At 41.8% G+C, this 27,150-nt stretch overlaps 1 pseudogene; it reads left to right on the top strand.

Annotated features, from left to right (window-relative positions):
• Positions 1 to 26,573, top strand: part of LOC121445659 — a 33,468-nt pseudogene extending 6,895 nt beyond the window's left edge.
• Positions 26,574 to 27,150: the final 577 nt, after the last annotated feature.

Raw genomic sequence — 27,150 nt, 5'->3', positions numbered from 1 at the left:
AATCACTTTTTTCCGTTGAGACAGAAATTTTTTTTTTTTTTACCATGAACACCAGGCTGCCCTCAAAGTTTCAGTGATCCTCCTTCTCTGCCTCTCAAGTGCTGGCTGTCAGCTACCACACCTGTCTTAAGATTTTCATTCCAGCTTGCTCTCAGAATGCTTCCTTAGGTTAGGATGGAATGACGCTGGGTGATGCCGAGTGTGCTGTTTCATGCCTGTAATCCCACTTGGGAGGTGGTGGCAGGAGGATCATGAGTTCCAGGCCACCTTCAACTATATAACAAGTTTGAGGTTAGCGTGGGTTGTGTGAGACCCTGCCCCCCCTCACCCCGCCAAACAAAACAAAAACCAAACAGAGTGACTTGTTGGCTTGCATTAGTTACTTAGACACTCAGAGGTGTCACAAATAATCTTTAGGTCCTCATGTGGTTTCCCAAAGGCCAGCTCTGGTCCTTCCTACATTTTAGACACTCTGCTGTGCATCGAGGATAAAATGGTCGACCAGATAGATACATTGTCTGTCCTTGTGAACTTTACAATCTACTGGGAAAACACAGGCATTAGGAAAACACAGTCGTCCCTTGGTATCCATGGGGAACTGATTCCAGAGCTCTTCGTAAATACTTAAATCTGTACATGCTCAAGGCTCTTTTAGAAGAATGGATGACATATGCATATAGACTTAGCATGTCTTACTGCATACTTTGCTATTATTTTAGTTAGGATACAAAACAATGGATTTAATTATGACATCTTCATATATCTGTATAATCATTCTTTGCTCATATCCCCCCATTGTCCTGTTTTGTTCTCTCTTTTTCCCCTTCTGTTCATTCCCTTCTTTGTCCAAATAGTTCCTCTTCTGTTTTCATGTCATATAAACCAAGATTTTACATACAACACATGACATACTTTTTTTTTTTTTTTTGAGACAGCGTTTCTCTGTAGCTTTAGAGCCTGTCCTGGAATTAGCTCTGTAGACCAGGCTGGCCTCGAACTCACAGAGATCCGCCTGCCTCTGCCTCCCGAGTGCTGGGATTAAAGGCGTGCCCTACTACTGCCTGGCTAACATTGTTTATATTGTATGTCCTCTCACATGCTAGGCAAGTGCCATCTTTTGACTTTTTATATTGAGACAGGATCTCACTGAAGTTACCCAGGCTGAACTTGAACTCACTGTAGCCCAGGAAGCCTTTGAATTTGGGATCCTTCTGCCACAACTTTCTAAATTGTTAAGATTACAGGTCTGAGTTACCAGGCTTGATGAATTTAATTTTGAGACAAAATCTTGCTATGTCGCTAAGGATGGTCTCAAAGTCATAGGCTCAAGTGATCTTTGTGCCTCACCTCCTAGGTTTCTGGGACAGCAGGTGTGTGCTGTCCTTCCCCGCTCTTCTGTGTACTTTAAATAACTTTAAAATTACTTACAACAGGGCTGGAGAGATGGCTCAGAGGTTAAGAGCATTGCCTGCTCTTCCAAAGGTCCTGAGTTCAATTCCCAGCAACCACATGGTGGCTCACAACCATCTGTAATGGGGTCTGGTGCCCTCTGCTGGCCTGCAGACATACACACAGACAGAATATTGCATACATAATAAATAAATAAATATTAAAAAAAAAGCTTTAAAAAAAAAAAAAACAAAAAAACAAAATTACTTACAACAGTTCACCCAGTGTAAATACCGTATAAACAACTGTTGCATTGCATTGTTGAGGGTGAAAGATCCATGCATGCGCAGTATCAATGTTTTTCTTCAAGTGCTTTCAGTCTGTGGTTGGTTGAACTTGTGGATGCAGAAACTGCAGATATAGAGGGCTGACTTGCTAATATTGTGTGCGGCAGACGAATACTTTGGGAAATAAAGTAGGCTAAGGGGGATAGAATATGCTATGTGTACTATGTGTAGTTTTGTTTTGTTTTGTTTTGTTTTGAATTTTTTCGAGACAGGGTTTCTCCGTAGCTTTTGGTTCCAGTCCTGGAACTAGCTCTTGTATACCAGGCTGGCCTCAAACTCACAGAGATCTGCCTGCCTCTGCCTCCCTAGTGCTGTCTATGTGTAGTTTTTTAACTGGGGTATTTGAAGGCTGGAGTCTGTTGAATGAATAGAAGATCACCAAATCTTCTCCTTCATACTCTTTCACCAAACCTGGTCCATTTTGCCTCTTTAAGAGTTTTCAAATTGTACCCGTTTTACGTATCCTCGTGTCCCAATCACCTTGGGCTGTATTCTTTATCTGTGACTTAGCTATCCGGCCTGCTCTTCATAGTAACTGTTGTGGGGTGGTTCTAACATCCAGACATGACAGAATCCCTCTCATGTTCAGTAATTCTCTGTTGCCTGTCAGATAGATATCAAGCTTCTGTGGCTGGAATTTAAAGTCTGTTTTCACCTGGCATCTGTAACCTCCTGCCTCCTTTCTCACATCTTGTCTACCTCTGCCCTAACCTTGGGGGCATTCAACAACATGCTGGTCTTTACTTAAAAAAATGTAAAACCAATTCTTATCATTTCTCACCACATTCTTAACTATTGCGTTGGTCAAGGCCTCATCCTTTTTTACTTGGATTATTGAAGTGGATCAGAGAGCTAAAACCCTGCTCAAACTGGAATCAAAGACTGTCTTCCTTCTCAAAACACTTCTGTGACTCCCGACTTGTTCAGGTAAACTTCGCAGTCCTCACACAGCCCACCAACTTCCGGTCTCTACTGCCTCATTGATCTTTCTCCATGCTGTCCATCCCTGCTCTGGAAACAGGCCAAATCTGCTTCCACCGCTCTCCTTTGCTGCCTCTACCTACACGGCTTTCTCCCCCTATCAAAGCAGTTAATTCAGATGGCTCTGTTCAAAGGGCTCTTCCTTGGGATGACTTCTTTGAATGTAATCTGTAACAATACAATGCTGAAGCAATTTTAATAATGATTGTGTGAATTTGGAGATCTTTTTGGATAAGGTGGGCATTTTAATAGTAAGTTGGAGACTGGAGAGATGGCTCAGAGGTTAACAGCATGGGCTGCTCTTCCAGAGGACTTGGGTTCAATTTCTAGCATACATATGGCAGCTCAGAATTGTCCGTAACTCCAAGCATTTAATTCCAGCACTTGGGAGGCAGAGGTAGGCAGATCTCTGTGAGTTCGAGTCCAGCCTGCTCTACAGAGTGAGTTCCAGGACAGGATCCAAAGCTACAGAGAAACCCTGTCTTGAACCCCCCACTTCACCAGAAAAGAACAGTAAGTCTTCCTTAACATAGGATGTTATATCATTTCTTTCAGTAATGCTTTGTAGTTTTTACCATATAAGTCTTTCATATCCTTGATTAAATTTGTTCCTGAGTATTTTGTTCTTTTTATTTTTATTATATTAGCATTTTGCCTGCATGTATAAATGTGCACTATATGAATTCCTGGTGCCCACATTGAGCAGAAGAGGGATCAGATCCCCTGGAACTGGGGTTACAAATGCCTGTGAGCTGCCATGTAGGTGCTGGGAATCAAATCTGGGTCCTCTGGAAGAGCAGCCAGTACTCAACTGCTGAGTCATTTCTCCAGCCTCAACTATTATATCCTTTAGATGTGGTTGTGAATGAAATTGTTTTCTTAAATTTTATTCATTATAGGCATAGCAAAACAACACATGTGTATGCATGTGTGTGTGTGTGAGTGTGTGTGTGTATTTGAACTCTGTAATTTTACTGAATTTGTTTGTTCACTCCAATAGCTTTCTTAAGAATTCCTTGGATTTTTCTATAGAGAAAATAATGTCATCTATAAATAGAGAAAATTTACTTCCTCCTTTCTGCTTTGGTTTCCCAGGGCTGCAATACCAAAAAGCCACAGGATAGGGATCTTGAGAAGCAGAATTGATTTTCTTTTAATTCTGAAGGCTGATATCCAAGATCATGGTGTCGCAGGGATCATTTCTTCTGATGTTTTTCAACATCTTCTTCCTATGTCTTACCTAGTTTTGTCTCTCTTTGTGTATCTGGAATGTCTTTTATGATAAGGTTATCAGCCTATTAGATGGAAGCAACTCAGGAGGTGGATTTTGGCTCATATTTTCAGAGATTTCAGTCCAGCATGGGGAGGTATGGTGGAGTTCATGTTGGTCAGAATGGATGGCCATGGCTCCATATATGGCACCAGAAGGGAGCTCTGCTAGAAGAAGGAAGACCCTGGGTACAGGCCTTGAAGCTGACCTTGGCCCCTGGTTCCAGTCTGCATTTTCTGCTTTGCTGTTCTAGATGCCATTCCTTTCCTGGTGTGATGAGCTGGAATTTCTGAAATCATAAGTTAAAACAAGACCTTTCTCTCTAAAGTTGTTTCTTTAAGATATTTTGTCACAACGATCAGAAGAGCAATCATACATAGAGAAAATGGTACTGGGAGTCCTTTGCTGTTTTTGAGCCCTGACCATATGATGTACGGTCCTTTGCACTTGTTAGCGGGAGGAATGTGGAAGAGTTTGGAGCTGCAGGCTAGAGAAGCCCTAGAGAGCATCAGCAGAGATTAACAGGCCATTTGGGTTGCGGGGACAAAAGACCAGAATAAGTATACAAATAGCAAATATTATGCCTTTGAGGATTCAGATGGGAATGAAGAATCTATCAGGAATTGGGCCCAAGGTCGTTACACTCTGGCAAAGAATTTGGCTACATTCTGCCTATGCTCTCAAAGCTGGTGTGAAGCTGAATTAATTGCATGCATGTGCCACACAGACATAAGTGAGTGGAAGAATATATATATATTATATATATTATATATATTATAATATATATTATAATATAAATAATATATAAATATATATTAATAATATATATTAATATAATATTAATTATATATATTAATATAATAATATAATTAATATAAATTATATATAATATATAATATATAATATATATTATATATAATATATATAATATATATATATATTATATAAATTATATATATATATATAATTTAAAAACCCAAATACAATATCAAAAAGGAAAATTTCACGAGACCAGCCTGGTCTACAAGAGCTAGTTCCAGGACAGGCTCCAAAACCACAGAGAAGCCCTGTCTCGAAAGAACCAAAAAAAAAAAAAAGGAAAATTTCAAGAAGTAATGGACTGATATAATTGGTAGAGGGAACTTGACCACATCATACATCATACTGTTCAAGTGGAGGCATCATTATTGCTTGGTGTACTTACCTTTACAGTGAGGAAAGGCAGGGTTGGTTTTGGCTCACGGTTACAGATGTTTCAATCCATTTTAACAAAAAAGGCATGAGACACAGCAGGTGACAAAAAGCACAGATCAAAACCAGAGCTGTAGAGAGACCTTCAAGACCTGTTTCCAGTGAATGCCTTCTGCCAGGCTGGCCCCGTGGCCTGAAGTCTCTCCATCTCTGTATGGCTAAGGAACACTTCAGATTTGTTCAGCGTCTTTAGCCACCAGGGAGACACAGATTAAAATGACTTTGAGATTCCATTCACATAGCCAAAATGACCATTGTCAGAAATACAAATGATAGCAAATGCTGTCAGGGTTGTGGGGGAAAGGAAAGTCTTATATATTGTTTGTGAGAGTCTAAGCTGGTGGAGCCACCTGGGACTGCCATATGACCAGTGATACAACTCGTGGATATGTAACCAAAGGACTCTGTATCCTACTACAGAGGCACTTGCCTCCCCATGCACATTGCTGCTTCATTCACAATACCTAGGCAATGGACTCAGTCTTCACGTCTGTTATTACCTCCTGAATGGATAAGGGAAAATAAATGCAATGGAATTTTATTCTGTTCTAAAGAAAACTAAAAGTCTTAAATTTTCAGGGAAATGGATGAAATAAAATATTATATTGAATGAGGTAACCCAGACTCAGGGAGACAAATGCCACATGTTCTCTCATACGGTTTGAATGGTTAGTGTTTGTACTTAACTCAGAGAACATGTAGAAATCACACATTAGAAAAGGGACTTTGGGAGGGGTGCATTAAGGAAGAGAGAGTCTAGCAACTAGGTAAAATGAAAGAAGAGGGGGAATACTGGAAAGAGAGAGGTTCAAACAGCAGAGGGATGGTGGATTAGGAAACAGGAGAGTGGGAAGCAGAAAGGTTAAAGAAAATGAACAGTTTATGAAGAAGTCATTGGAAACCCACTGTCCTACAGCTCAGTGAAAAACACAGTTGGATGGGGTAGCAGAACACATGTTCTATGAAAGAAAATGGAAGAATATACCTGGGGGTTAAAGATGTAAACAAGGATGGGGAAGGGAGGATGGAGGAGAGGAGAAAGCAGCGGTTATTTAAGCAAAATTAAGAATGTATACAAAACATTGTGGAGGGTCTGGAGAGAGGGTGAAGAGCGCACTGGCTGTTCTCCCGGCAGGACCCAGGTTTCATTCCCAGGACACATCTGATGGCTAACCACATTTGTAACTCAAGTTCTGGGGAGATCAGACATCGTCTTCTGGTCTTTGTGAGCACATGGTGCACAGACAGGCATCCATACAGAACACCCCTACACATAAAATAATAATTAAAAAATAAAAGAAGAAAAAGACTTATAAAAATGCATTAGTTTTCGAGCTAATTTTAAACAATTAAATATACTTAAAGAGGGTAATGGGATGGCTCAGAGTGTAAAAGTGCCTGCCATCAAGCCTGGTCTGATGCCTGGAACTCACACGGTGGAAGGAGAGAACTGACTCCAGCCAGCTGTTCTCTGCTTCACATATGCTGTGGCATGTGCGCGTGCGCGCACGCGCGCGCGCGCACACACACACACACACACACACACACGCATAAATGTATAGAAAACAAATAAAATGCCATTAAAATTATTGAAAATATATCACTGAAAATAGTTTGTACAGAGGTACTGGGCATGTATGAACAGTGACGCTCCCAGAACACACAGGCTATTAAATGAAAATCCCAGTGTCAGGCATGTGATATCTCCCCGAGGTTCTGCTCGGGGAGACCGCAGAGGCTACCTCCCAGACAGCTTAGGCTACTGTCATTGCTCTTGGCTATTGCTGAAGACAGCACACACTTTTGGTTTTGGACATTTAGGTTAGCTCAATCATGAACTAACCAGGTAGCTTCCTTGCTGTTGGCTAGCTTTTATAGTGCCAGAAGGTGCTATGCAGGCAGCCAGGGGAGGAAAACATATCATTGTTCTTACTCTGGGCGGGACCCTACATGCTACATATAATACTCATATTTCAGGTAAGATGTGGCCTCTGCTGAGACTGAAGCATGACTGTTGTGCTGTTGTGTGAGAGACCTTTCGCGGGGTGATGCAACACACACACACACACACACACACACACACACACACACACACACACACGAAAGGGAGCCTGCAACAGACCAAAATAATGATTGCACCAATGTCCAATTTGGTGAAACAATGCATTTTTTTTTAAATCAGGGTTGCTAACAGGAGTATGGATATGGGTTTACTTACAAGGATTGGGGGTTACCTCAAAAGTAGGTGCATCACCAGAAAGCCCACCCTAACATGGGTGATGATTCCTGAAAACCTGCAACCCTGAAGCTCTCTATGCAGTTCGCAGCAGCTCCACAGGTTTTTACAAAATGATTTCTTTCTTTTTTTTTTTTTTTTTTTTTTTGGTTTTTCGAGACAGGGTTTCTCTGTGGCTTTGGAGCCTGTCCTGGAACTAGCTCTGTAGACCAGGCTGGTCTCGAACTCACAGAGATCCGCCTGCCTCTGCCTCCCGAGTGCTGGGCTTAAAGGCGTGCGCCACCATCGCCCGGCCGATTTCTTTCTTTTTATTTATGGACATTGGTGTTTTGCCTACATGTATGTCTGTGTGAGGGTGGCAGATCCCCTGGAACTTGAGTTACAGACGTTGTGAGCTGCCGTGTGGGTGTTGGGAATTGAACCTGGGTCCTCTAAAAGAGCAGCCAGTGTTCTTAACTGCTGAGCCATCTCTCTAGCCCCAAGTTCCTTGGTTTTTATTTGTTTGTCTGCGTAGGTGACCTTTTGTTTACCTCCCGAGGCTTCTGAGCCTCAACTTCCCTACTGCAACACTTTTCAATTTGGAAGGAATGTTGAAATCCAAGGAACAAGCCGCACAGCAGGTTTTTAGGGGGATAACCAGCCACTTTCAGGTTGGATTTGAGACCTGCTCTACAGGAGGGAATCCATATGTAGTACTGCAAACCTGCTCAAAAGTCCATGGCTGAGCAGGACACAGGACCTAGGGTGGAGCCTACTATTGTTATTTTACTAAATGGTCATGTTGTCAAATTGCCTTACAAATTCGTACATTTAGATACATAGATCTGTGTTGCTCTCGACCGTGGTTAGAGAAGCCTGTTTCTGCAGTGGGCGGTGGTTAACTTAGAGACTCAGAACTGGTTAAAACGATGGTAATAAGTGACCATGAGTGCTTAGCTCTGATTGGATCTCCTTTTCTTTTTCTCTTGAGACAATGTTTCTCTATGCAGTCCTGGCTGTCCTGAAACTCTCTGTGTAGACCAGGCTGGCCTTGACAGAGGCCTCACAGAGATCCAGCTGCCTCTGCCTCCAAGTACTGAGTTAAAAGGCATGTGCCATCACTGCCTGGCTTCTTCTTTCTATTATTATTATTATTATTATTATTAATTTTACATCCTGACCGCGGGTTCCCTTCCCTCCTCTCTTCCCAGTCCCTCCCCCAGGCTTCTGTCTTTTTTAAAGAAATGTATTTATTTTATGCATATGAGTGTTTTGCCTGTATGTATGTCTGGGCACCATGTGCATGCTTGGTATCAAAAATAACAGAAGAGGGTGCTGGATCCTTTGGGATTGGAGGTTATGACGGTTATGAGTTTCATGTGGGTGCTGGGCATTGAACCTGGCTTCCATGAAAGAGCTGCCAGTGCTCTTAAACACTGAGCCATCCCTCCAGCTCCTGGCTATATGTTTCAACTCCCTCCCTGAGGCTCAGGGAATATTGTGGAAGCGGTGGTGGTGGAATGAACATCAGAGCCAGAGGATGGGAGGAGACCTATGAAATGCTGTCTTCTGAATATGGCGTGGCCCTTGCACTTAGGAATTCACAGCAGCTGTGGCAACCTGCAGAAGACATGCCAGAAATCAGGCCAGTTAAAACTCCAGCAGGGATGAAATGGGGTCATGAAGCCGAGGAGCTCTTGGTGGTTGATGGCTACTAGAAGAGAGAAAGTCATTTTTCTTTGGAAATGTGACCACAGGTAAGTTCCTCATGCTTCTGTGATGGCCTCTCACCCACGCACAGACAGACAGCATTGATTTGACTCAGTGAGTTATTTATAAAATAATGAAATAAAAATAAAATAATAGGACATGAAGTAGGGCGAAGGATGTGTTTTGTGATCTTGGGGAATTTGTAGGGGGAGTAAGGTGTGGATATGTATACAGTATGACATTCTCAAAGAATAAATTATTGTTAAAAATTACCTCCCCTAGTAAACCTGAATATACAATAGTAATTACCATAAGTTACAAAGAGCTATGGAATGGAAAATGGATAAAGGCAAGGCTGGATTGTAACAGTGCCCCCATACCTTAGCACAACTGACTCCATGATGGAAATGCCATTCAGGCCTTAAAACTCAGCACATAGACAGCACCATCTGCCAAAACTAAAACAAAGGCCTAACCCATCAAAGCCCATAGTTCTGGGAAAGTCTCTAAATGTTCTGAGCTTGCTTTTGGCTTCTGTAGGTTTCCTTCTGCCTAACTCTTCTTGTTAACTGAAGCATGTCAACCCAGAACATGTTTCTTTCTTTCTTTGTTTATTGTGTCTTGAAAGCTCACTCTGACTCACCCTGAGAAAAGCTTGGTGCTACACTGGGTTCCAAAACACCCTGTGTAGTCGCCCTCAAGGCAAGCTGAAAAGACTCTACTGGCTTAAAGCCACGTCTGAGCAGTGTTCTCTGATAGGTACTCCACAACAGGATTTGTTCAGTATAGACTGTATGCATGTGGACAGATCACACACTGGGTCGAGCTCCGGGAGTCCTCCTGAAGAAAGGGAGGAGGGATTGTACAATCCAGGATGCTAAGGTCATGACGGAGGAACCCACAGAGACAACTGACCTGAGCTTGTGGGAGCTCATGAACTCTGGACCAACAGTTAGGGGGCCTGCATGGGACCTACCTCGGCCCTCTGCTTGTGTGTGACAGATGTGTAACTTGGTTTGTTTGTAAGGCTCCTAGCAGTGAGATCAGCACCTGTCCCTGCCACTTAGCTGGCTTGAGAGGAAGAGGCCTAAACTCAGAGACTTCAACTTAAAAAGTTTAAGGTCAAGGAAGGTGTGCATCCGAACAGACTAGGATCCCCAAAAGCCAGTACACGCAGCAGAAACAAATCCCAGTGCCATTATCAATGGCTTCTCAGTCTGCCCCCATTGTCCTGGATGGAGGGGGGAGGGCCTTGGACTTCCCACAGGGCAGGGTACCCTGCCCTGTCTTAGGAGTGGAGGGAGAGGGAGGAGGGTGAGTGGGGGAACAGGAGGGAAATGGGAGGAGGGGAGGAAGTGGAAATTTTGAATGGTATTATTTATAAAGCAATAAAAAAAAGAAGAAAAGAAAAAAAATTTAAGGCCAGCCTGGTCTACATAGTGAGTTCTAGGTCAGTTGGAGTTACATAGTGAGACTCCCTATCTCAAAAAAAAAAAAAAATGTTCCTTAAAAAAAACATATTTTTATTTATGTGAAGAATGACATGGAAATTTTCATAGGGGTTGCATTCAATGTATATATTATTATAGGAAATACTGACATTTAAAATATTAATTCTCCCAATCCATGAGCACTGAACCTTTGCATTTAATTCGTCTTTTTCCAATTTATTTCATTAGTGTTTTGTAGTTTTTATTGTGTAGGCCTTCCAATTTCTTTTTAAATTTATCTCTATATGTTATAATATTGTATTTAAACTTTAAAAACATCTATTCATTTCACTTTGTGTGTTCTGCCTATATTCATGTATTGTGGCACATGTGTCCCCGGGGCTGACAGAGGGTGTTGGAGTCCCTGGGACTGGGGTTACAGATGGTCGGGCCACTGTGTGGTTGCTGGGAATTGAACCTGGGTGCCTTGCAAGAACAGCACATACTCTAAACCACTGAGACATGTCCCTTGCCCTTCTGCCTTATATTTTGAGACAAGGTCTCTCATTGAACCTGAAGCTTGTTCATTTGGCTGTTTCAAATAGCTGGCCAGTATGCCCCTGGTCTTCTTCTGTCTACACCCCACACAACGCTACGGTTACTGGTGCTTGCTGCCATGTCTGTATATTTAAGTCACGTATGGAGCTCTGAACACAGGTTCCTGTGCTTGGGTGGCCAGCACTTTACTGAGTTGTTGCCTCAGCCCCAATTTGTTTCATGTTATTTAAGAATTTTGTGTCAACATTCATCAGAGATACTGCCTTGTAGATATTTTTGGATAATATCTTTGTATACCTGTTTGGATAATATCTTTGTAACATTGTTTTCAGGAAGAGTGTTAAGAAGTATCCCTTCAGCTCTTTTTGTAATTTTTTTCTTCTTGTATTTTTTAAAGATTTATGTATATGACTGCTCTGTCTGCACGTTCCTCTTCTCGCCAGAGGAGGAGGGCATTGGATTCCCTTATAGATGGCTGCGAGCCACCATGTGGGTGCTGGGCCTTGAACTCAGGATCCCTGGAAGTGCTCTTAACTGCTGTGCACCTCTCCAGCCCCTTATCTTGTATTTTTTAAAAAAATTAGTTCTTTGAGAATTTCAAACAATGTGTTTTGATGTATTCAGTCCTCCCCCAACCCCTTCCAACCCCCCCATTCTCTTTCCACCCAACCTTGTGTCCTCTTTCTTTTCCTTCACTAATCAAGTCCAATTTGTCCTGCCCACGGATGTGTGACCTTCCGCTGGGTTCTGGTCAATGGACCAGTAGCTACAGTCTTAACGAAAACTGACTCCCCCTCTCCCGGCAGCTGTCAATTGTCAATAGTTCCTTGACTAGGGGTGGGATTTAATGTTCACCTCTCCTCTTCATGCTGAGATTTATTCTGGCTTGAGCTTGCACAGGGCTTGTGCTGTGTTGTCATAACCACTGTGAGTTCACATGCACAGTTGCCCGGTGGTGTCTAATGGCTACTATTTCCATGGGGTCATTCACCATCTTTGGCTCTTACAGTCTTTCTGCCTCCTCTTCCGCAAAGATCCTGAAAATTGTGAGAAGGGGGTTGCAGTGTAGATGTTCCTTTTAGGATGTTCTGCAAGCTTTTATCTCGATGCCTTGGCCAATTGTGTGTCTCTGTGTTAATTGTCATCTATTTTTAACAGACGCTTAACATTTCTTTTCATAATGATTGAAAAGGTATTGCTATTCTTTTTCCATATACTTATTATTTGTGTGTGTGTGTGGGGGGGGTGGGTGCGTACATGCTATAGTGTGTATGTAAAGGTCAAAGGGCGTTCAAAGGTTGGTTCCCTTCTTCCACCATGTGGTTCCCGTGGATTGAATTTAGATCTGCAGCCCTAACCTAACAGTAGGTGTCTTTACCCTCTAAGCCATTTTACCAGTTCTCGTATGAGGTCTTCTTTGAGAGTTTGGTAGAATTCAACTGTAAAATCACTTTGTCCTGTTTTTTCGGGGAAATAGGAGGTTTAAAATTGCTAATTTCTAATTACTATTGTAACCTATGTTATTGATCTATTTTTGCTATTTCTTCCTGATTCAACCTTGGGAAATTGAGTTTTTCTTCAGAGATTGATCAATGTCTTTTTTTGGGGGGGGGGCAGTAGTTTTGAGACAGGGTTTCTCTGTGTAACTTTCACTGTCCTGGAACTAGCTCTGTAGACCAGGCTGGCCTTGAACTCACCTCCTGAGTGCTGGGATTAAAGGCGTGCCCACTACTACCTGGTTATCAATGACTTTGATATTTTCATATTTTCATGTAATTGTTCATAATGTTCTCTTATTTTTGTGATGATGCTTCCAGTTTAATTTTGGACTAAAAGTTTTACATTTATTTATTTATTGTGTATTGTGGTGTGTGTGTGCGTGCGCACCATGGTACATGTATGTAGTTTAAGGGACAAAGTGAGAGGAGTTGGTTTTCTACTTCTTCCATGTGTGCTCTAGGGACTGAACTCAGGTTGTCAGACCTGGTACCAAGTACCTTGACATGCTGAGACATCTCACTGGCCCTCAGGTTGGAGTTTATATATTTAATTTTTCTTTCGTATTTTCTTTGTTAGTCTAGTAAAGAGTTTACCATTTCAAAATTCAACCCTTGTTTTTTTTTTTTCTTTTAGGCTAGTTTTATTTCTGTTCTAATCTTTATGCTTACAGCTTTTGTTAAAATGTCTCTGATAGATTTTTCAGTTACTGTAGTTTTCATAGCCAACATTTCATTTCAGTTTCTCTTCATATTTCTTCTTTTAAATTAATATTCACACACAATTTGAAAATTCTTTCCTTTAGATTTTTGTCCATGTTTCCCTTTAGTTATTTCATCATATTCGGGTCAACTGTTTGAAAGCGTTTGCTTGGTAAATCCTACAGTTTGTACTTCCTGAGGGATGGTTCCTACTAATTTGTTTGGCTCATTTATTAAAGATTGAATTTCATTTATGTGTCTCTGTATGCATTTGTGCATTTGCGTGTAGGTTCCCTTGTGATCCAGAAGAGGGCATTTGACAAGTTGGAGCTGGAGTTAGAGGAAGTTGTGAGCTGCTTGACATGGATGCTGGGAATTGAACTCAGATCCTCCACTAAGTCATCTCTCTAGTTCCTAATTTTGTTCCTTTAACTGGACTATCTTTTCTTTCTTTCTTTTTGTTTTTTGAGACAGGGTTTCTCTGTGTAACAGCCCTAGCTGTCCTGGAACTCACTCTGTAGACCAGGCTGACCTCAAACTCACAGAGATCTGTCTGCCTCTGTCTCCCAAGTGCTGGGGTTAAAGGCGTGCACCACCATTGCCTGGCCTCTTTTCTATTTTTTTGCATGCATTGTGATTTTTATTTTTTGTGGAAAACCTTACATTTAGATTGGCTTGTGGCACTTTGGATCCCAGCACTTTGGAGATTGAGATAGAAGGATTCCAAGATTGAGGCTTCATAATAAGTTCAAGACTAGACAAAGGAGAATACATTTGAATGTCCTAAATTGTTAATGCTGCAAATTACAGTCTCTCTTCCCCCAGCCCTGGGTTTTCTGTTTGCTTTTGAAAGCCTTAATATAATGTGTTTGTTTAGTGACTTTTCCAAACTAATTTTGTGAACACTGTATTCCGTATGCGTACCCACTGAACTCTCTGCTTCTTAGATGGCATTTTAATATAGATTTCCTAAACATACATTCAAAACACGCATCCACTCCCTGAAACCCCTCCTCAAATCAAAACCAAGATTTATAAAAAAAAAGTCAAAAGTAAAAGAGAAAATTTATTTTCTTTGTTTTGCAAAAACTGCCGTATTTAGGGCAGCGTTGGCTTAAGAATCAGCTTGTGGTGGCAGTTTAGGGTCCGCTCAATTCTTCTCTGAGCACAGGCTTTCAGAAGTCTACCATCACTGCTTTTTCTTTTGAATATCCTTTTGTTTTTTCAAGGCAGGGTTCCTCTGTGTAGCTTTGGGGTCCTGGAACTCCCGGTCCCCCCCCCCCCCCCCCCCCCCCCCCCGCTTCTGCCTCCTGGAGTGCTTGGGATTAAAGGTGTGGAAACCCAGTTTCTCTTGAATATTCTAATCTCCCATAGAAACCCTCCTCAGCTTTGCCCCAGGCTTTAAGTAGTGTAATTTACATTTCGTTTGTCTTTTACCCCAGGCAACTACGTGTTCCTAGTTTTTCTTTCCTAAATTTTGAGGAATCCAATCTCAATTCTTTTTTAAATAAACATTTTATTCATTCTTTGAAAATTTCATATATGTATATAATGGTGATAGGCTTTTTACTGCTCTTCTTTTGCAATGCTTTATCTATCCCTCATAATTAGACTATTTTTATCGGTTCTGATAGTTTTATAAAAGCATACAATGAATGCATTTTGATATCATCACCCTCAACTCTTCCCCTTACTCCTTCCAGATCCACTCCTACCCCCTCCCAACTTCATGTGCTTTTTCTGAGTCTAATTGTGCTGCTCACACTTACGGATGTGGGCTGTCTACTGGAGCAGCTTACAATTCTTTCTTGTTTGTTTTTGAAACAGGGTTCTTTACACAGCCCTGGCTGTCCTGAAACTCCCTATGTAGACCAGGCTGGCCTCGGATTCACAGAGATCTGCCTGCCTCTGTCTCCTGAGTGCTGGGGTTAAAGGTGTGCACCACACTGGTTTACACAATTTGAAAACATGTTCTTTGGCCTGTAAAGTCCTAGAGTCTGGGAGTCATGTGTTTCGTCATTCACTCAGTTTGCTTAAAGCAGCCTTTTCTTCACGTTCTGCTAATGCTTACTCATCTTCCAGGTCTCACTTCTGCCCAGAAGCCTGTTAGCCTCCACTTTTGAGCTTCTACAACCTTCATTTGTACTCATGTGTTTAGGTTAAAAATACGTTTGTGTACCCAGAACCGGCTGAGAACTTGATATGTAGACGAGGCTGGCCTCACATTTGCAACAATTCTCTTGCCAGTCTCTCAAGTGCCGGGATTGTAGGCAGGTACTACCAGGCCTCGCTTGCCTTAATTTTTGTTTGCTTCACCAAATTGGGACTAGTTCTGATTAAAAAAGAAAACCTACATAACCCAGTTACGGTGGTACAAGGCTGTAATCTCCCACTCAGGAGAGGGAAGCAGGAGGGGTGCAGAGGCCTGAGGATTACAAATTCAAGGCCAGCCTGGGTTACATAACCGCACCAACAAAATAACAAACCCCAAACTGAATGAAAGAATGAACCAAAAAATAAAACAAAATAATTGAATCCACAAACACTTATTGACAAGGTCCGGGGTGCCAGATCCTGTTATGGACTAGAAATGTAGCCTGGATCTAGCTGGGATCCATACTCCTGAGTGTTGCTAGCGAAAGCGACAGCACATGGAAGTGCTGTGCGTACTACCTGACGCAGTGAGGCGTTCGATCTCACTGTCTTTCCAGAGCAATTTGTTAAGTGTGTAGCACATTTTAATTTCATAAACTAACATTCTTTTACTCTCCAGGGATGTTTGCAGTTTATTATTAATGGGTTAGCAAAGTTTATACCTGTTCGTAGATTTTTTTTTTTGACATAGTATCCACACTGGCCTCAAACCCGTGATCATACCACCCAGATACCGCTTACTATTTTTCTCTCTCTCTCTCTCTCTCTCTCTCTCTCTCTCTCTCTCTCTCTCTCTCTCTCTTTCTTTCTTTCTTTCTTTCTTTCAAAAACAAAATCCAAAACACTCTGCATCACAGGTTTTGTTAACAGTGTAGTCCCTGAACCAGACTTGGGAATTGTTAGAATGCGGTTTCTCAGGTCTCATTTTAATCTGCACACAGAATCCCTGCCAGTTCAAGACCCACAGCAGTCTTTGTTTTGACAAACCTTCTAGGGCTCTGGGGTTCATATGCCTCTATAGAAATGGGGCTACTGTTTCATCCCATGCTTCTTCAGTCACAGTCCAGCTGGTCTTGGTGAGCTCTCAATAGATCAGCTCCACTGTCTCAGTGGGTGGGTGCATCCCTCGTGGTCCCGACTTCTTTGCTCATGTTCTCCCTCCTTCTGCTCCTCATTGGGACTTTGGGAGCTCAGTCCAGTGCTCCAGTGTGGGTCTCTGTCTCTATCTCCATCCATCACCAGATGAAGGTTCTATGATGATATGCAAGATATTGAAGAAGCATGGGATGAAACTGGACTCTCTGAACATGGCGAACAATGGGGGCTGATGAGACGCCAAGGACAATGGCACGGGGTTTTGATCCTACGTAATGTGCTGGCTTTGTGGGAGCCTAGCCAGTTTGGATGTTCACCTTCCTGGATATGGACGGAGGGGGGAGGACCTGGGACTTACCACAGGGCAGGGAACCCTGACTGCTCTTTGGACTGGAGAGGGAGGGGGAAAGGAGTGGGGGGAGGGGGAGAAGGGTGGGAGGAGGGGGCGTAGGGGGGGATGAGGGGGAGGGAAATGGGAGGCTGGGAGGAGGTGGAAACTTGTTTTTTTTTTTTCTCCTTTTCTCAATTGGAAAAAAAAAAGGACAGACCTTTCAACGTTAAAAAAAAAAAAAAAAAAGAAATGGGGCTACTGCTCGGACAGCTACTACACGAACCCTTTTTCTTCCCAGCACCTCTTGCACCACATGTTCCCCACTAGGTTCCAGATTACATCAGCCTCCATTTGGGCCCTCCCTGGTATGCGAGCACTTGCCAGCCGCTCAGTCCACTAGCTGCGAGGAAGGTGGGGCTCCATCTAGACGTGTGGAGGAGCGGGGCGCTTCAGCTAGGGGCAGGCGATCTGTGCTGCAGAGCTGCGGGTACAATGGCCGAACGAATATTCTTGGGGACTGTAGCTTTTCTTATATGTCACTGTCTCTTAAAACCGCTAGTCTGGAGGCATCACCTTCTTAGTACTAGGTTTTCTCCATTTTTTTCCCCCAATCACCGGGAAAAAATCAGAGGGGGACCCCTGGGGCTTATGGCTGTGACACTCCATCATTGGTCGGGCCAGGGCGCATGCGAACCAGTGACAAAGACGTCACTGCAGCTGGAGGAGGCTTTGGGGAAGGAGGTGTGAGAGCGCAACCTGGTGGGGAGCTTGAGCCAAGAGTGCAGGACGTTGAGTTAGGGGAGCCAGAAGAACAGAAAGGGAGGAGTTTTGGATGGGGGGGGGGAGTCCTGGGACTAGGCTCCCCCGCAGAGATGAACCGCTTGTCCAAGCGGCCACAGAGCCACCCGAGGGTGGACAAGCTAGTGGCCGCCAGGGGGTGACCGTGCCCGCAAAAGACTGCAAGAGGGCTCCATGTAGTCTGCAACATATATTTTGAAAGCCTTTAGTTTTGTATCGGCTACCATTCCCGCCTTGACATACTAGAGAATATGGATGCTGCGTGACCCGCCTTTGTCAGAGCAGAGCTTACTGAAGCACTGATAGAAACCTGACATATGATTAAGAGCCTTGCCTGAAAGATGAGACTGGCTAAGTAGATCAACAGCTGGAGGATAGTTCACAGATAACAACGTTCAGATCTTCATTTTTTTAACTTCATAGAGAAGAAGTTTTCAATGTCCTCTAGTTAATCCCAAGCCTCCACACGTTTTACATTGTTGCAGTTCTGGTATACACATAAGCCTGTATCCTTAGTTACAGCATAATACATTTTCCCTGTTGCTATAGAATCTCCACAGCCTTCGTCCCTAGGTAATAGTTGTAGAATGTTCCATCAGACAGCTGGGCTTAACCAGTTTGCTTTTGCTGGATGTCAAGACAACTTCCCACTACTCGATCAGGACAAAAATAAATAAATAAAAAATAAAGTTCCTGCAAGGAATGGTCTTGTGTTTAGAACTTTTGCTTCTTGGGAGTGTACACGGATATAAGGGCATTGATGTTGAAGCACAGTCTCTGGGGAAATACCATAAACATTTTTTAAGGATTTTGTTAAGTCACTTCCCAAAAGGGATCATACTAGTTGACTTCAGAGGTCAAATCAGAAATCGACTCTGGTGACGCTGGGTCTGGTCTGTCTCCAGGCTGGGTTTAATTTCCCTGCCTTGCAGCCGCGCTCAACTTTATTATTAGTCTTGACCTTTGGGGCAAGGCAAACACACACCAAAGGTTCAGGGACAACTTTAGCAACTGCGACAGCTGACATGGTGAGCCACTGCAGCTCATGTTTCAGGCTTGAGCAAGTGGCTCGGATGAATTTGCCTTGTTGAGGGGGGAATCTGAGATGAGGAACAGGTTTGGGAGGGAGTGGATGAGATCAGTTTTAAATATGTTTAGTTCTAAGTACCTCTGGGACATCTAAGGGGAGGTAGCTAGGAGACAGGCGTACATATGGATAAACAACAGCCTGCCCTTCTCTGAACTCCCAGGGCCCCCTGTCTGCATCTCTGTGGCTTATGTTGCCTTTTACCTTGTAGTGAGTGACCCTGGAGCTTCTTCAGGCTGGGATAAGGGCCTGCTTTGTGTGTGTGTGCATGTGTATGTGTGTGTGTGTGTGTGTGTGTGTGTTTCTTTCTCGGGACCCAGCACAGTATTTTCTACCTTGAAAACTTTGGATGATTCCTGTTTTCAGGATTCTGACCCAACGAGGAAAGTTTAGAAAGATTGACAGAGTTCTGGGAAGGCTTCCTGTAGGAGGTGGCATAATGTTACTGTTAATAATTATGACCATTTATTGGATTGTTACTATATGCCAGTCACTCTGTGACCTACGTATATTGGAGATGTCACTTCTTGCCTGCCATTCTTACATCTCTTTGTGTGTGGCGTCTGGGAGTTCTACTCACAGACAGCTCTTCCTAAATGGTCCAGTAGGGAGTAACTATGTACTATATCTTTCCCTTTGGGGCACAGCGCCTGAACCAAGTCCAGTGCCACCACCTGGGAGTGAGTGGCCCAGCTTTAGTAGATGAGGTGGGCCAATCCACTCTGCTCTCCTTGGGAATGTGAAATGTGAGATGCAGAGGGATGTTGCCAGTTAGTTGTTGGGAGCTAAGCTGAGAGGTCCAGTACAGCAAGATGCTGGTTGGGTTGGGAGTGCTATGGACTAGGTCAAGTGCCTGTTGAACAGCTAAGTGTGCTTGGCTAAGCAAGGAGCATGAGGCAGTTGTGCAGAGAGAAGCAGACATGTAACATGGCTGAGTCAGATTAACGACAAACCTCTAAGAGCAGAGCTTCATGCCACGTCTAGACATTTCCCGAAGCTCCAGGCACAATGAGCTCTCTTTGTACTTGAATTCCTACCCTTGGATTTCTGCTTCCTGATCTTGCTTCATTTGGTGTCTGTTTCTTGCATCCAAAAGAGGCCCAACCCAAGCAACCCTTTCCATAGAGTCCATTTAATTTGTGCTTCATCCCTTCCCAGGTGAGTGTTCTTTTCCTCGTTTTACAAATGAAGAAACTGAGGCTTAGTGAGATGAACTTGACTAAGTGATTTACCTGGTCTATCTGGTTCTCTGCATTTATTTTTTTTTAAGCATCAGTGTAGCATTGTTATTTAAAATTGCTACCAGTATTTTATTTATAAAAACCTGAAAGAACATAAAGGCTTATTCGCGTCATCAGACTGTCAGTCAGTCATTCTAGTTCACCCCATCATTTTCTAGTTAGACTGCTTCTCTCTTCATTCTGGTGGTTGGCTCCTTCATGGCACTTAAGTCTCAACTTGTTTGCCACCTCCTCCGAGAGGCCTTTGGTCAACCTCACAACATGAAACCACCTACCCAAATCATTTCCCCACTGCTCTCTGTTAGATTTTTTTCTTTTCCACACAGACTTTTCGCTGCCTGAGATTTTCTTGCTCATTTGTATAATTTGCTTTTTGTCTAGCTTTCCCTCCAAAATAGCTACCAAAGCCTCACCCGTATCCTCAGGACCTAAAAGATATTCCACAGGACAACTTAAATAACTATTTGATGAACGAATGAATGAATAAACTAAAAAAGTCCTTAATCAACTCTTCACTCCCAATGTCAATCCCCAGAGGGTAAATAATTTCTTCCATATCTTCCAAGGCATTTTTTATGACTCTATAATCATGCCTATATCTCTATATAAAGATAAGTATGATCATATAATTTTTTAAACCAGTGAAAATTCTGTAACTTTCTTTTTTTAAACATAATATATAACAGTTTACCAATAACAACTTTATGTATCACAACCTTATTAAAATGATAACACCATATAGTATGGCAGCATGTGTATATGCCAGAAATTATGTAACCAGGTTTCTTAGAGGGTGTTATTTTCTCTTATTATTGTAATAAGTAATGTTGAATAAATATTCTTGTAGAATACATATTTTCCCAAATGTTCCGCAAATCCATTTTTTGTCTTTTGGCTTTCCTTGTCACATATGTGATGACCAATTTTATTTAAAGTTACATATGGTCATGTATACAACATGGTGGTATATTCTTTTATAGAATCTGGGTTTTATTTTATGCCTTACAAAGATGTTACTAGTTCCAAATACTGGTATTAATAGTGATTTATCCAACCTTTCTGCTAGTACTTCCATGGTTTTAGTTTTACAGTTAAACCTATGTGGAATTTTTTGGGGGGTAGAGTTGGAATAGGGGTACAGTTTCTTTGCCCTTGAAATGCTATGTCTACTTTTTTTTTAGTATCATCCACTGAATAATTTCTTCAGCCCATAGAACTGAACCATTGTTCTTATCCTTGAGTTTTCATATGCGCTGTGCTTATTTCTGCCCTTTGTCTTCTACTCCATCAGTCTGAGTGTCTGTGCCTATATGGTGCCATCCTGTTTTAATCAACGCAACTTTATAATACGTTTTCATATTTTGGAGGGTAACAGTCCTCTGATTCCTTTTCCAGAAAAGTTTTGCGTATGTCCACATAGTTTTTCATGTGAACTTTATGATTCTCAGATACATGTTGAAATTATGAAAGATTATGTTGAGTTTGTCTGTCAGTTTGGAGCATGCCATATGCATATTGATGGCACTGGTTTTCTAAGTATTCAAGTGCTCTCTGTTTCTCGGCACCATTTTCAAGTTTTCTAGCCCTTCTGAATATTTTCTAGTTTTCGTTGCTGCTGTGTAGAAATTCTCATCCATTGTCAGCCTGTGCTTTTTATGGAACAATGATTATTAGCACATCACTAAAATATGTTATTGCTTCTAATGAATTTTCTACACATTTAATTATACTTGCAAATTATATGGCCTTGCCATCAACAAATACAATTGCTGTCTATTTAGAATTTTATAGCGCCTTTAATTTGTTTGTCTATTGTATTATGTAGTGTTTTGAGAACAGTCTTAGTGGCCATGATGCGAGTTTATCTCCTTTCCTGGCTTTATTAGAAATTCTCACATTTCATTATTTATCATGATACTGGTGTTCGGTTATAAACACATTTTTTTTTAAATTATGCTTTTGTTTGGGAATATGTACTTTGTCCAGGCTCTTTGATGTTTTGAGAATTCAAACGCTTTTGAAATCATTGAATAGCAGTAGTGCTAGAAGTTGTTTGCTCATTAAAGGGAACCTTGATTTCTTTCATTGAATAATTCTGAGTAAAGCCCCTCTAAGTGTTTATGTGTAGACTTTCGCATAAATACAAGTTTTATCTCACTTGAGTAAGCCCCAGGGGTGTAAATACAGGATCATAAGGTAAACACATGTTTTGTTTTGTAAGAAATAGCTAAGCTGTCTTCTGAAGGGACTGTGCCACTTCGCGTTCCTCCCAGCAGTGCCTGAGAGTTCTGTTGTTCTGAATTCTCACCATCCTTTGGTGCCTTTGAACTTTGGATTTGAACAGTTCTAATAGTTTTATTATTATTATTGTCTGACCTTTTGGTGCTCTAATGAAATAAGCAAAAGAAGCTGACAAACAAGCCCTGCATGTTTTCTTTCATATGAGAAATGAATCTGAATCTAGAGTATTGATAGGAACATAGACGAGTCTGAGGCTGGGAGCTGGGCAAGAGGGTAAAAGGAAGATGGAGCTGGGTGGTGGTGGCTCATGCCTTTAACCCCCACACTCGGGAGGCAGAGGCAGGTGAATTTCTGTGAGTTGGAGGTCAGCCTGGTCTATAGAGTGAGTTCCAGGACTGGTTCCAAAGCTACAGAGAAAACATCTGTGAAAAATCAAAAAAATAAAACAAAACCAAAAAAAAGGAAGCTGGATAACATGTATTGAAGCAGATTTGCTACCTGAATATCTTCTTTGATAAGGTGTTTTCCAGGCATTCTGACAATTACATTTTATTTATTTATTTAGGTTACATGTTTGGACGGCATTCATGCATGTGCAGGTGCTCATAACTGGCTCATAATTGCAAAGACAGGAAAAAGTCACAGGATGGTCTCTATTATTCTCCATCTATTCCTTTTAATCATGGTCTCTCTTTGAACCTGTGGCTCATGTTTCTTCAGCAAGGTAGAAACAAGCAAAGCACAAGCAATGCTCCTGTCTCTGCCTTGCTACAAGCTGGGGTTACGGGCATGCTTGGGACATCCAGGTTGTTATGTGAGTGTGGGAATCCAAACTCCAGTCCTCATGATTGTGCAGCAATTACTCAACCACTGAACCATCTTTCAAGCTTCATTTTTTATATTTATTACTTATTTGTGTATACGTGCATGTGTGCATATGCATGTGTATGTTTTTGAGTGAATGTAAATGGATGCACGTGTGTGGTAATTCATGTGGAGGTCAGAGGACAGTTTGCAGGAGTCAGCTCTCTGCTTCCACGTGTGGATTTTGGAGATCAAACTCAGGTTGTCAGACTTGGAGGCAAGTATCTTTGCCCAATGAGCCATTTTGCCTGCTCACTATTTTGCCATGTTTAAAAGACTCAGTCATTATGATTGGGGATTCGACTCGGTGTCGAGTACGTGTAAGTATTCACATGATCCAAGAGAAAAAATAAGACATTTATTTTCTTATAATTGTGCACTGAGAACTTTTTGCTCATTTCGAATAGCTGTCCTTTATGAAATACCTTTTGTGAATAGTTTTTCTCATCTTGAGGACTTCTCTTTCATTCTCTAGACAATGTCTTCCACAGAACAGAGCAGAAGGAGTTTTGTTGTTTGCTTTTGAGACAAGATCTGTTTTTTTTTTTTTTTTGAGACAGGATCTGCCCTTGTAGCCCAAGTTAGATTGTAATCTATGATTCCCCCGCCTCAGTCTCCTGAGTGTTGGCATTACAGGCATGTGCTACTATACCAGGCTGCTGTTGAGTCATTGGAGTTCCTTATATCAATCCTTACATTTTTCATTTGTCACATGTATAATTTGAAAATATTTTTTTCGTATTCTATCTGTCTTTACTGTTGAATAAGGTCCTTTACTCCCCAGGAAATTTTTAGTTTGCAATACTCCTTCTGTTTGTGCTTTTATTGATTATGCTTTTGAGGTTTTCTTTCGAAAACACACTTGTCCAGATCAATAACATATTGCATTTCCCCTGCGTTTTATTGTAGTTGTTTGAAGGTTTTAGGGCTTCCATTCTGAGTTGGTTTTTATGCATGCTGTGAGACAGTGCCAAATGTTACTCCTTTTTCTGTGGATATTCCGTTTTCCCATTTAAAACTACATTTTTTTTTCTGATGGTGTGCTATTGATAGACATTTATAAAAAACCCTAGAAATGTGTGGGTTTGCCTCTGGGTGGTCAATACTGTTCTATTGGTCTGCATGCCTGTTTTAAATGCCAGTACCACACTAGTTTGCTGGTTATGAATATAGTTGTAAAGAAGTTGCCATGAGTCAGACATGGTGGCACATGCTTTTAATCTCAGCACCCAGGAGCAGACGACAGATGATCTCTGAGTTTGAGGCCAGCCTGTTGTACAGAGAAAAGAGACTTCCAGGACAGCCAGGAAACCCTGTCTCAAAAAGTAAAACGTAAAAAAAAAAGAAATTGTTATGAAAAGAGCAACAGAAGCCGGGTGGTGGTGGCGCACGCCTTTAATCCCAGCACTTGGGAGGCAGAGGCAGGAGGATCTCTGTGAGTTTGAAACCAGCCTGGTCTACAGAGCTAGTTCCAGGACAGGCTCCAAAGCTACAGAGAAACCCTGTCTCGAAAAACCAAAAAAAAAGAATAGAGCAACAGAAACAGAGGGAGGGATGGAGAGGGGGGGGGGGAGAGAGAGAGAGAGAGAGAGAGAGAGAGAGAGAGAGAGAGAGAGAGAGAGAGAGAGAGACTGTAGATGTCAAAAATATCTTCTTCAAGATCCACTACTAGGTTTTAGTATCAAAATAGCACAATCTTGGCAAAAACAGAAACAAAACAAAATCACAAAATAGGGACCACAGGAAAAATGACCTAGTTTACAACCAAGTGAGTTTGGTCACACATTGGCAAAACGGACATTGCAGAAAAGGACATTCTCTGTCACAAATGAGTCTGGGGAAACTGAAACAAACATGCATGCAACAGGCACACTGACCCTAGTTTTAACCCTCTAGAAAACCTGGACTCAAATGAATCCTAGGCTTTAATGTAAGACCTGAAATTCTGAAACGATTAGAAGGAGGTATAAACAAAATACTTCAAGATATAGATACAGGGAATGTTTTTTCTAGATAGGACTTGCATAATAAAAACAAACATTAGTAAATGAGATTGTATCAGATCCAAACACTTCTGCATGGAAAAGGAACAAGAGAGTGAGCAGACAATCTGCAGAATGGAAGGGAATATTTACCAGGTATTTATCTGTGAGAATTTATATCCTTAAAAAAACCGAACCAAAAAAACAAAAGAACCAAAAAAAAAAACCAAAAGAACCAAAAAAAAAAAAAAAAAAAAAAAACCCAAGCAGTTTAAAGCAAAGACTGGCAAATAGTCTCAAGAGTAGCTTCTCAAATGAAGAGATATAAATGACCAACTGATAAAAATATAAAAACTGCTTCATGTCATTAGCTGTCATGGAAACACAAGGCAAAAGCACAAAGCACAGATAGAGTGGCTGTTATAAATAGCCCCGTCACCAAAGAAATGCTGGTGAGAGACATGGGAACCCTTGCACTGCTTGTAGGAATGGAAATTAATGCAGCCATTAAAGTAGGGGCATGAAGAAATGCTTCGACACTAGTACTCACCCTTTTAGTTTGTGCCCAGTGGGGGCTTCTCCAGAGTATATTCAAGAAATAAAGAGAGAGAAGCCCCCAAATGCCAATGGGCATAAATTAAAAAGCTGCAATAATTTAATCTCATTGTGAATATCTGGTCAAAAAAGTCAGATGAATACCTAGCAGCCATTTTCAGGATGCCACTCTCTTTAATGGCTGAATACCACTCCACTGTATGAGTACGTCATATTTTGTTTACCTACCTGTCAATTTAGGGACACTTGAGTCCACAGTTTTGCCATTTAGATATTTTTAAGTTAATTAAAATATTTTATTCATTTTACATACCAACCACAGTTCCCCCTCCTGAATTCCCTCCCCCATCCACTCCTCTGAAAGGGTCAGGCCTCCCATGGGGAGTTAGCAGAGCCTGGCACATTAAGTTGAGGCAGGACCAAGCCCCTCCCCGCTGCATCAAGGCTGAGCAAGGCATCATCCCACCGTAGGGAATGGGCTCCAGAAGGCCAGCTCACATTATAGATGTTTATGTATTTCTTTTGCTACTGTTCCTTTTTACCGTTCCTTTGTTATTTATGTAGGATTGAAATTTCTTGATCATGCAACTGCCTAAGTTTTCAGGCAACTGCCAACAGTTTTCAAAGTGGCGGCACTGTTTTCCAAGTGCAATTTCTGTGCCTCCCCGCCGGCATTCGTCGGTGTCCATTCTTTGTTATTATACCCGTCCTTGTGAATGGGAATAAGGAAAACCCAGAGACACATATTGAGGTGCAAGCTGAAGATCAGAAAAACAAAGCAGCCAAGCCACTGGAGAGCTCTACCTCTACCAAGGCTCAGACGGACAACGGGGAGATCCTGCAATGCTCTCCACCAACCTTAGACTCCATACTCCAGTGAGTTCCTGTCTCTTCCCCTTTATATTCCTCTCTCTGCCCAGCCATACCTCTCCTGTCTCCACCTCCCTAGTGCTGGGATTAAAGGTGTCTGACTACCAAACACTGGAATAACCTTTGTGTGAGCTCTGTTTCTCTTTTAGACAGATTCAGTCTTATAAAGCCCAGGATGGCCTTGAACTCACACACACGCTTCTGTCTCTTCTCCCTGGGATTAAAGGTGTGTGCCACCACTCCCTGACCTTTATGATTGGCTAGTATGACTGCTTTGCCCTCTGATCTTCAGGCAGGCTTTATATATTAAAACACAGATAATATACAACTATAGGAACTGCTACCTCTTTGTGACTTTTATTCCTTTTCCCTGGTGTTTCATGATGTTGAGTGGCTTTTCACATGCCTGTAGGCTTTTTGCATATTTTTTATATATTCCTTAGTATGCTTTATATATTCTTTACATAAACTTCTTATGTATAATTTAAAAGTATTTTTTCATTGGGTGTATTATCTTTTCAATTTCTTGTGGGTATTCTCTGAACTATTTATTCATAATGAGTCTTGTTATGTTGTCCAGGCT

This window comes from Microtus oregoni, unplaced genomic scaffold (genome assembly GCF_018167655.1).
Source record: "Microtus oregoni isolate MIOR12 unplaced genomic scaffold, Mior012 000265F_ref0000455, whole genome shotgun sequence".
Taxonomy (NCBI): Eukaryota; Metazoa; Chordata; class Mammalia; order Rodentia; family Cricetidae; genus Microtus; species Microtus oregoni.
Note: the sequence above shows the minus strand (reverse complement) of the source record. Positions and strands in the feature narration are given on the sequence as shown.